The following is a 12,132-nucleotide window of genomic DNA, read 5'->3' on the forward strand; positions in this document are numbered from 1 at the left end:
AGGGAGGAAGAGGAAAGAGGCCTGCTGTGGTGCAGACAAGTGATACCGCCCTGAAAAGCTCATGTGCTGGTAATGTAGAAACGGTCTGAGGTGAAATCCTTGAATCAGGGCTCAGACCTAACCAGTGGGTAAATCCATGGATGGATTAGAATTTGAATGGTCTTACTGAGTGGTAGGGTAAGCATCTAGGGTGTGGGTGGAGGAGGTGAGTCACTGGGGTTTTGACTTCCACTGGCATCTATTCTCCACCCTGCACCATCATAGCTCTGCTTTGGAGTCAGCTCTGGACTGAATTTCTGAAACTGGGAGACAAATAAACCTGTCCTCCTATATGTAAGTTGCTCTTGTCAGGTATCTGGGTCACAGTGATGAAAAGCCTAAAACAGGGTGGCTTTTATTTGCAATTCTGGCATCAAGCAGCAGTGGGGACCCAACATTGTTCACACAAAATAGTGGCAGCTGAAAAAGAGGAAGTGAAGTAGGGAAGATGGACACAAGGCGCAAAGACAAAAGGATCGGCTGTACTGAGGCACTGGTCCTACTGGAAGGGAATGCCAACAGATGGCCGCCTGTGATTGGGTGAAGCCTGGCCACCTGTGATTGGCCGAAGCCTGGCTGCTGTGCTTAGCTGACACTCAGCTATTTGTCACAAAGGCAAATTTCTAAGTCAGGTTTTCAATTTGTTTAGGTTTCCTTGGGTTGCCTCTTGTAAGGATCTATGAAGGTTTCCACAGGCCAAATTTAGTTTGATTTAACAAGAACTTCATGAAGAGTATGTGTAACCATGTGGTAGGGGATATTCTGGAAGTCTGTGCATATTGAAGTGGAGAGGGGAGGGGGAGGAGGAGGAGGAGGAGGAGGAGGAGGAGGAGGAGGAGGAGGAGGAGGAGGAGAATTGTCAATGGTGTAAGTCGCAAACGGCAGTGATTTTCAGTATGGAGAGAGAGACATGGTCTGCACATGGCCATAGTGATCCCAAGTCACATTTCTTTCTGGTCCTGGGGTTCAGTGGGTGTGTGCGTGAGAGAAACAGCATCCAGGCGACGGTGGGCCAGGAGGGAGTGGGGGTGCTGGGCCAAGCTGCAGGTGTTCACCACGGCACAGTGGAGGCTCCGCTGGGGGCAGGGGAAGGTTGGCAGGAGGTGGGGCTGGGACCCCCTGGAGATGAACGCAGCACTATCAGGGTGCAATCCTGGGTGTCCAGAGAGGCCTGGATTTCTAGTCGTGTATGTGGTGACAATGGATGTGAGCCATGTAATCATGCTCGGATATAAGGCACTCCGCACCAGTATCTCCAACAGTATAAAGGAGAGGTGAGCCTGGAGACCCCTGAGACATTCCCTGCTCTAACCTCCCAACAGACTGAAATTCTATCAAGCCTCATTTGGCACCTCCCCGGTCACTGAACCCCAGATTCCTTCCACAAGCGTCTCCCAAGTTCTACTTCAGATTTCTGGCATCCATTTTGGATTGGTTGGCCTAGGATGCCTATACTGTGGGGAAGTTCTCTCAGAAATATAATTTCACGTTTCTTTTGAACCTTCCTCTTTGTTTTCTTCTTCTAGTTATCTATTTGTGATCTAGAAAATAGCTCTAAAACTTTTATAGGATTAGTTTCTCCTTAGTTGTCAACTCAGAATATACTGTTTCCAAGATTGTTTGGTCTTGTTTGGTTTTTTCGTTTTGGATTTTTTGGTGGGCTGGGGATCAAACCAGGGTCTTAAACATAATAGGCAAGTTAGGCAAATGTTTCACCATTAAGCAACCTCCTAGCCACAAAGTATATTTTCTTTGGTTACTTACACTTCTCTCTTAAAAAAAAAAATAATTTAAAAAAGGCATAGATCAGCCGGGCGTGGTGGCGTGAACTTGTAATCCCAGCATTCAGGAGGCTGAGACTGGAGGATCACGGTTTGTGGACAGCTTCAGCTACTTAGGCCCCCTGTAACTCAGTGAGACCCTGTTTCAAAATAAAGAATAAAAAATAAGGCTGGAGGTATAGCTTGGAGGTGGAATGCCCCTGGGTTTAATCTCCAGTTCTGCAATAAATAAATAAATAAAATTTAAAAATAATAAAAAATAAAAAGTACCCAGGAAATATATTGGCCACAAACATTTTTCTGCAGAACTTAGAAGATTCTTAATTGTCCACCAAATATAATAATGTGGTCAGTTTGGTTGCTTTAATTCAATTAGCAAACAGCTGCCAACTCCTGTTTCAGAGGAAAAACACCACACTTCTAAAGATAGTGGCGAAGGATGAGTCAGAGTTGGGGTAGCACAAAACAGACTAAGATATTCGGTATTTCTGGAATATGTAAAAAACTTTGCTCTCAACAAAGCTAACTTGGCATGGGTGTTTTGTCTAGTGCAATATTCCCTAAACAATGTACATTTTCTGATTAAACTAACCATGCACTTTAGAATAAACAACAAAAATTTAAGAAGCAAATGAACATCAGGCCCCCAACCATTCTGCAAAAGGAATACTAATTTTAAATAACATGTGTCTGTTAGCACAGCTCCTGCCTAACTAACTCCACTAACTGCATTTCTGCCTGTGGTAGACAAGGATTCCCTTGTTTTAATATTGATGGTTGTCCATTATTTAAGCTGGTTTCCCTGCCCACCCCCAGACCCGGGGATCAAAACCAGGGCCTTTGGCCTGCTAGGCAAGTGACCACCTCTGAGCTGCACCCCAGCCCCCATGCTTGTTTTGATAACCCATTTATTCTGCTCCTGATTTTTGAGGGCCGGATATGTGCAGAGCACCTTCAGGCTTGGGGAGGAAGTATTCATCTTTGGGAATAACAATAATACAATGCACGTGTGATAAGAGGTAGAAAGAAGCCCCTAGAGATAAGGGTATTATTTCTTACCAGGAAATGTGAGAAAGAATCCTAGAGGAGGTGGAATCTGAGGGACAAGCGAAAGGAATAGTGAGTTGGAAATGGAAGGGAGAGACGATGGGAAGAGCTGTCAAGGCAGAGGGACTGGTGAGCACCAAGGTCTTGCATGACTGGGAAGCGCCAAGTGTCTCAGTCTGTCTTGTGCTGCCGTAATAGAACGACACAGACTGGGTAATATATAAGGAAAAGAACTGGTCCAGCCACCGTTCTGGAGGCTGGGCGGTCCAAAGCAAGGTGCTGGTGTCTGGAAGGACCTTCTTGCTGTGTTGTGGTTTGGGGAGACAGTAGCCAGCTAGGGCTTCTCTCCCTCTCTCTTCTTGATACTTGGGACTGAACCCAGGAGCATTCTACCTCTGAGCTTCACTCTCCCCTCTCCCTCACCCTATTTTATTTTTTAATTTGAAACAGGGTCTTGCTAATTTGCTGAGGCTGGCCTTGAACCTCTAGTTCTTTCACCTCAGCCTCCTAAGTACTGGGATGACAGGCCTGTACCACCACACCCTGCCTGCTTCTCTTCTTCCTATAAAGCCACTAATTGCATCATGGCGCCCCACCCTCCTGACCTCATCTAACCTTAAATAGCTCCTAAGGGCCCCACCTACTACTACCACATGGACTTGGAAATTAAGGCTCCGACAAATGAACTTTGGGGGGATACATTCAAACTCTTGCATCACAGCCAGGTTTGGCGGGGTGGGGGTGGAGAGATAGGACAGAGAAAGTGTAGAAAGTTAGTGCCTTGTGTGGACCAAACAAGCGGAAATGACCTGTGAGGTACGGAGACACTAGAAGCCAAGAGCAGAGCAGGTGGAGGACCCTGTAGGGGAATCGGGAGACTACGCAGGGCTGGCAGCTGAGATGGGAGCATCTGTTGTTATTATTTCACTACTGTTATTTATTGTTATTATTCTGTTTCACAATTAGTTGTTAGCTACCCACCCCGTGCGAGGAGCTCTTGGGGATGGAAGGGAATGGAATGTCCATTCTCAGTGGAGGAGTCAGATGGTCAACAAGAGGAAGGAAGATGTTTCACATGGAAGAAGATCTATTTAGAAAATAAAACAAGGGCATGGTAGCACCCATGAGAGGCTGAGACAGGAGGATCCAGGTGCACACTTGTATTCCCAGCATTCAGGAGGCCGAGACAGGAGGATCGCGATGGTTCGTGGCCAGCCTCAGCTACTTAGTGAGGCCCTCTGCAACTTAGTGAGACTGTTTCAAAATAAAGAATAAAAAATAGGGCTGGGGGTGTAGCTCAGAGGTAGAATGCCCCTGGGTTCCATCCCTAGTACTGCAAAAAGAGAAAAAAAAATAAAGAAAAAAGAAAAGACAGCAAAGAGTACTTTAATCTCCAGGAATAGAGAAGGGAGGGTTATTTGGAACAGTTCTCCTACTGAAAACAGCTAAAAATGCTGTGTAAAGCACATTAAAAAATACTTCTCGGGCTGGGGGTGTAGATCAGTGGTAGAGCGCTTGCCTGGCCACTCGCAAGGCCCTGGGATCAATCCCTAGCATCCAAAACAAAATAAGAGAAAATGACCTTCTTGAAAGCTTAGATACAATTGTAAGGAAATTACTCTGTTGAAATTTTTAGGACAGAGAGTTTGGTGAGTCCTGAATCTTCTTTTACCCTGAGGATGAATCCAATCCAGGACTGAGCCAGGCACAGTGGCCACCTGCCCTTATAATAGCAGCTATTAGGGAGCCTGAGACAAAAGGGTGCCAAGTTTTTTGATTGTTTTTGTTTTGTGGTACTGGGGGTTGAAAACCAGAGGCATTCTCCCTCTGATCTACATCCTGATCCCTTTTGATTTTTTATTTTGAAATAGGGTCTTTCTAGATTGCTGAGAGTCTTGCTGCCTTGCTGAGGCTGGCTTTGAACCTGCGATCCTCCTGTCTCAGCCTCCCCCCTAAAAAAAAAAAAAATGTTTTTGAGGCCAGCCTAGGCAACTTAGCAAGATCCTGTCTCAAAGCAAGATAAAATTAGAAAGGGCGGGGGGTGTGGCACAGTGGTAGAGTGCTTGCCTAGCAGGGGCAAGGCCCTGGGTTCCATCCCTAGTACCAAAACAGAGGGGACAGGAGGGGAAATCTGAGTCCCCTCTTCTTAAACTGGGGACTTGTGACCCGACGGCCTCATCACACAGAGTTGGAACCAAAAGGGCTGGTTGTTCTATCAGTGTTGGATTTGGCCAGAATAAACTTACCCCCACAATTTGAAATCTCATCTCTGCTAAATCCCTGGAGTGGTTAGAACTTTTCTAAATCAAAAATTAACTTTTCTAGAAAGTCCTTCTGAACCATGACAATCATTTGCAGCCATCTGAAATGAACCACCCAGTTATGCAAATTCTCATATCTGCTCACGGTGCCTGGCAGATAGACGGAGGAAAGTCATTCAGAAAATGTGTCTTCCTTAGCAGGAAGAGAACAAAGCACAGAGTCCTCCTCTTTTCTGCCTTTAAAGTTTGCAGGAGTTATGGGATTAGGCAGCTGGAAGATGAACACTTGATATTTACATGTGTGAGAGGCAGCACCAGAAGGTCCAGCCTGTAGGTCTTGCTGCCTCAACTGGGTTCAGTTGGTGTTGAACACTAGAGTCCCCTAAAGAAGGGCGCCATCATGACTGGGGATGGCTCTTCCCCTCTCAGCATGATCAGCTACCAGCAGACAGAGACGCAGCATCATGAAAGGAGGTCAGGATGGAACCAGGGGCCTTTTTTCCTGGTCATAGGACAAATGCCCCCTTGCATTCACTAGTGGCGGATGCTGTTATATCTTTGGCACTGACTAGGAGCTCAAGAGTCTTGATGTAGCTTCCTGCTGGCTGGCTGCTAGTTAATAATGCAGCGAGAAAGAAAGTACAAGTTTTATACATTTTCATAATAGTGCAAGCATTTATTTATTTTGGTGCTGGGGAAAAAGAAATATGATTAAATGTATGTAGATGGGACCCCAGCAGAATAATAAAAAAAAAAAACATTATTTTTTTTAGGTGCTAGGAATCGAATCCAGGGGCATTAACCTTCAAGCTATACCCCCAGACCTATTTTATATTTTCCTTTGAAACAGGGTCTCTCTGGGTTTCTTGCTGAGATTCGTGCTACATGGCTGAGGCTGTCCTCCTGTCTTAGCCTCGTAAGTTCTGGAATTACAGGTGTGTGCCACAAATATTTACACGGTTTTCTTCACTTAGCCTTTCCAAGTTGAGAGCAGATTAAAGGGATCACATTACAATGAAAAGAAATATAAAGAGGTGAAGAGGGTGGTGGGTACGTGTTGGAGGCCACAGCTGCCTGGGCTGGGAGGCTGCCCCCGGGGGAGTGACCTTTGCCTTGGTCTCAGGATGGAGTGTGAGCTCTCTAGAAGGAAAGCCTCATCAAGGGAGCACAGAGCCCAGTCATAGCAAGACGGGGCAGAGGAGAGGGAGCAAGGCAAAACACAGGCGGGACTAAACATTTCGTTTAGGCTGGCATATCAATAAGAAGACCTAACTAAGAACACTGCATCCCCTCTTTCCCACCATCCACCCCATATACCGGCCCCAGCACAGCGTCACCTCCAGTGTCCTGTGCCTTTTCCACGCAGGAGGCTCCCATGACTAAAGGAAGAGAAGAAGACCAGACTAAATACGTCTTCTCTAGCCGAGCACGGTGGCACACCGTGTAATCCCAGTACTTGGAAGGCCGAGAACAGAGGATTGCAGGTTTGAGGCCAGCCCCAACAACTTAGTAACACTCTCAGCAACTTACTGATACCCTGTGTCAAAATGAAAAAGAAAAAGGGCTTGGGGTATAGAATGTCTCTGGAATCAATTCCCAGCAACACACACACACACCTTCTCTAAACCTGCCCCCGGGGAAGGCCGCCTCTGGCAGGCTCACTAGCTGAACAAAAGTCAGTCCACGACCTCTCCCGGGTCTTTGTCTGAGCACCTGTCCTTGATAGCCACCCTGGTTGGGATACAGAACATACAGTGGTCTTGGCCTTGGAAAGCGCAGGAAACCTTCCTTTCCATCGGTCTTCCATTGGTCTTGCCTTCACACCCCGCCCCACCAGCCACCCCCGGGTCACGGGGACAGCCTTAAACGAAAGAATCTAGGTTGACGTGTGATCTTCAGCTAACAGTGATTTGGCAAGACCTCAGGAGGAAAAGAAATTTGTATTCCAGGTCCAGGCGAATTGTTCCCGTATCGTCTCACACTCCCCTCTTCTTGAGCAGCAGGAATGCTGGAGTTGATGGAGTGTTCCGACAAAGCTCACCTGCCCCATCGGCAGGGAAGCTGAGAGCCCAGGTCTGACGAAGAGAGGGGTGATCAGCTAGGAAGCTGTTTCCCAGCTCCAGGAATGGCACAGAAAACTCCGGAAATACCACCGCGCACAGGATTAACCCTCTACTGCTCGTTTTACAGCTGGGCCTTGTGAAAGGGCCGCCGAGGTCAAGCGATCTCCTGTTAGAGGCAAATTTATAAGTTCCCAGGAAAAGCATCTGAGAATGTTAAATCTTAGGGAAATACACGGAGGAGAGTAAGCCAGATGCCACCCGCTCCCAGGAGGCTTTAGGCAAGTCTTAGGAAGAAGTTTCCAAACATCTGGTTCTCATTTAAAATATAATCGGAAATGTGTCTGAGTATATATAAGGCATTATGAAAGCCAAGAGGAAGTGCATATCTGGGTGACCAAATGTATGATGATGATTTCATAATTGCGGAATGAAAAAAATACCAAAGATTCGGGGCAGGGTTTGGAAAGATATTTTTCCTTTTTTTTTTTTAATTGTCCCTATGGAAAATTACTTATGAATAAAATGAACAGGACCGGATTTTGTCGCCCATAATTAGCAATAAAGGCGCTCCTAAAGCTGAAGGGTGTAAAGAGGGAAGGTGGTTGATAAGATAGGCTTTCAAACGCTAATCAATGATAACACAAATGTTTTGCACAGTTTTCTTTCCATTCTCTGCCCTTTCTCACTCCTGTTTGTTTTTCTTCTGTCTATTTTCCACTCTGGGAGTAATGAAGAAAGAGAACTATTTGATTAGAGAACCAAAAATAAAAAAAGTAAACACATGGCCTCCATCTGGCTCCTCTCCCTCTCACCCACCTGCTTCTCCTTGGCCAGATGTTGAGGTCCTGATACACAAACCCATGGCGTTAGCACCCGTGGCGGGCAGGCCGCGGCATTCATGTCTTAAAAACTCCCAAAGTGGCGCTGATGGCAGCCAAGGGTGACAATGCCGTCCTAAGCCGTCCAGTGCTCTGAACGAGAGTCTCCTGAACGACTCCAGGCCTGCGTTCCTGGGCTTTGTGATCGCAGGCCAGGAACATTCCAGAAAGCACTTGTGGGAGTAATATATATTTCGGTTTGCTGAGACATGAAAAACAAGAATTCCCAACTACTATGATGATCATTTCATGAAATGAAGGACATTTTAGTATCAAAAGAGCAGAAAGGATACAACCTTAGAGTATTAAAAAATCCTATGAATTTATTATTGTAATCCCCATGCTGGGAGGCAGAGACAGGGGGATCGCACGGGTTCAGAGCCAGCCTCACTGGCTTAAGAAACCCTGTTTCCAAACCAAAAAAAAAAAAAAAAAAAAAAAAAAAAAAATATATATATATATAGTGTCTGGGAGTGTAGCCCAGAGGTAGAAGGGTTTCCAGGAACCCTAGTACCACCACCACCAAAAAAAAAATCCTATTATTTTATGTATATATATATGTGTGTGTGTGTGTGTGTGTGTGTGTGTGTGTGTGTGTGTTTGTATGCATATTTATGTATACATAGTTGTGTATATGCATATACATCCATGTGGATATATGTGCATATAGACATATTTTTAAAATTTTGTTATAATATACATAAAATTCAATTTATTACCTTAATCTTTTTTTTTTCTTTCATGGTACTAGGAATTGAACCTAGGGATATTCTCCTCTAAGCAACACACTCCCCTCACCCCAGCCACTTTTATTTTTTTTATTTTGAAACAAGGTATTCAAGTTTGCTAGGTATCAAGGCTAGGTTGCGGAGGCTGGCCTTGAACCTGCAATCTTCCTGTCTTAGCCTCCCAAGTGCTGAGATTGTAGGTGTGCACCACCATACCCGGATTACCTTAACCATTTTAAAAATGCCCAGCTTTGTGGCACAAAGTACGTTCACATTGTTGTGCCACCATCAGGGCCATCTGTCTCCAGAACTTTCTCGGTTTCCCAAACTGAAACTCTGGACCCACTAAACAATAAGCCTAGTCCTCTGTCCCCTGAGCCCTGGAAACCACTGTTCTGCTTTTGATACCTACAAGGGTGCTTACTCTCTGTACCTCGAGTAAGTGGGATGTGTCCATTTGTGTCTGGCTTATTTTACTCATCAGAATGTCCTCAGAGTTCACCCAGGTTATGACATATGTCAGAATTTTGTGTGTGTGTGGTACTGGGGATTGAACCCAGAAGCCTTCTACTTCCAAGTTATACCCCAGCCCGATTTTATTTCTTATTTGAAAACAGAGTCTTGCTAGGTTGCTGAGCTGGCTTTTGAACTGCTATCCTCCTCTCTCAGCCCCCCAGGTACTGGGATTACAAACGTGTGCCACCCTGCCTGGTTTAGAATTTCCTTTCTTATTGTAGCCAAATGATGTTTCCTGGTGTAGATAAACCGCTCTTCGTTATTCCACCCATCTGTTGTGAGATGGTGTCTCACTGTGACTTTGATTTGCGTTTCCCTCAGGATTGGTGCTGTTGGACATCTTTTTATGTTTGCCGGCTATTGGTGTATCTTCTTTGGAGACATGTTCATCGATGTCCTTTGCCTGTTTTCTTAAACAAGTTTTTGTTGCTGTTAAGTTGTATGGTGCACGTTTTTTCGGATACTAGGCCAGGTGAGAGTGCATTCTAGCCAGGTATGGTGGTGCACACTTGTAATCCCAGTACTTGGGAAGCTAAAACAGGAGGACTGTCAGTTCGAGGTCAGCCTCAGTAACTTAGTGAGATCCTATTTCAAAAAAGTAAAAGTAAAAATAGGGCTGAGGTTGTAGTTCAAAGATAGAAAGCCTCTGCATTCAATATCTAGTACCAAAAAAAAAATATTAAAAAAAATGAGGGGCCTGCGGGTACATTTCAAAGTAGAATGCTCCTGGGTTTAATCCTCAGCTTGCATGACACTTGTCTCATGTTTCTCACTGGTCTTTGCTCTTTTATGTCAGCCTCTTGTCACTCTCCAGGCCAGAGCCTTGTGGGCAGGGCTACGAGGTCAGACCCACAGCTCCAGCTGTCCCTCACCCCATCACACATTGCCCTTTGGGCATCCTCTGTAGGGTGAGTTGCCCCCTACAAGGACACTCTTATTTCTCTTCCTTGTTGAAATATATCCTGTTGTTACAATGTATTCCACAGTGTAGCCCAAAACATTACATTGTAGTCATGAATATAACAATTATTATTCACCATTAAAAATTAGTGAATGAAGCTGGGCATGTGAAGCACATCTGTAATCCCAGTACTTGGAAGCTGAGCTAGGAGGAGCTCAGGTTTGAAGACAGCTTCAGCAACACAGCAAGACTCTCAACTATGTGGCATGATTCTGTTTCAAAAAAATTTTTTTAAAAGGTCTAAGAATGTAGCACAGAGGTACAATGCCCCTGAGTTCAATCCCCAGTACAACAAAACAAATATACAAACAAAAGAAAGAAAGAAGAAATGAATAATATAATCAAACCAAAACAAAATACATCTTGTAGGGTCCCGCTATTTCTCCATCATTGCAAAATGTGAACGAATCTCAGAGTGGGGACAGTTTGGCTAAGACTGGATCCCACTACTTTGTTTTGAAAAGAAAAACATTCTATTCCAACACTTCAGGGACAGTTTATTCACTCACTTGTTTTTCTCTTTAGATGATTCTAGCACAGAGGTGCTTCTATGTTTCAAATGCAAATTCTGAGCCACATTCCTCTAATGAGATAGTCCAAAGTACTTTGACATTTTATCTTAAAATGTCATTTTTAAAATATGTTTACATCTGCACATTAACACTTCTAACCCTTTCATTGAGATTGATGAACTTCAGGAATGTAATTAAATTTGGAATCTTTCTGGAATAACCAAAACTAGACTTTAAAGAGTAATGTTTTATTGTGGGGCATGGTGGTACATACCTGTAATCCTAGTAATTGGGAGGCTGAGATGGGAGGATTGAGGCCAGTTTCATCAATTTATCAAGGTTCTCAGCAACTTAGACCCTGTTTCAAAATGTTTCAAAAGAAAGAATGAAAGAGAGAGAGAAAGAGAGAGGGGGGGAGAGAGAGAGAACGGTAAGGTCTAGGGGTGTAGCTCAGAGGTAGAATGCCCCTGGGTTTAATCCTCAGCATCTAAAAAATGATAAATAATAATGTTTTCTTATTCTGCTAGAGTCTCATCCATGTATATTTAATCACATTTCCTCCCTCCCCCCTTTTCATTTGATACTGACAATTGAACCCAGACACATTCTACTTTCAAACTACACTCTCAGCCCTTTTTATTTAATTTTTAAAAAATTTGAAACAGGGTCTTGCTAAGTTGCTGAGTCTGTCCTTGAACCTGTGATCCTCTTTGAACCTGTGATCCTCTTGTCATAGTCTTCCAGGCACTGAGACAAGATTACAGACATATGCTACCACCCCTGGTTTCTTTTTCCCTTTTACAAAGAAATATTCTTTTGGAAAGCTTTGCTTTGGGAACAACAACATGGATGCTCTCTGCTAAGCTCCTTCCAAGAGGCCGATTCCAATCATTTACTATACACTCGGCACTTGTCAAATTGTTTTATATACATTAAATGATTTGATTCTCAAATCCTAAAACATTGGTACTAGTGTTACAGTGGTTTTTCAGATGAAATTACAGGGAGAGTAAGCCATCTTACTCTCTGTGACCTTGAACCCAGGCTGTTTGGTTTCAGAATCTCATGGTCCTTGAGGGTGGAAATCCCAAATCAGGTGGCTATCTATGACACCTCGAGCTGCATCCTAATATTCAGAAACGCACAAGGGCTGATGGACGCATGCACACAGGGGTGACCTTGCTCTCTAGCCTCCTGCTCCAGAGGCGAGGAACCCAGGCCCCTGAGAACTGCCTAGTCCCTCTGAATGACCTCATCACTGCTTAACGGCCCCACCGCCTCTCAACACTGTTACACTGGGAACCAATTTCAGCATGAGTTTCAGAGGGGATGAGCCATATTATAGC

Source organism: Muscardinus avellanarius (assembly GCF_963383645.1).
Source record: "Muscardinus avellanarius genome assembly, chromosome: 2".
NCBI classification, from domain to species: Eukaryota; Metazoa; Chordata; class Mammalia; order Rodentia; family Gliridae; genus Muscardinus; species Muscardinus avellanarius.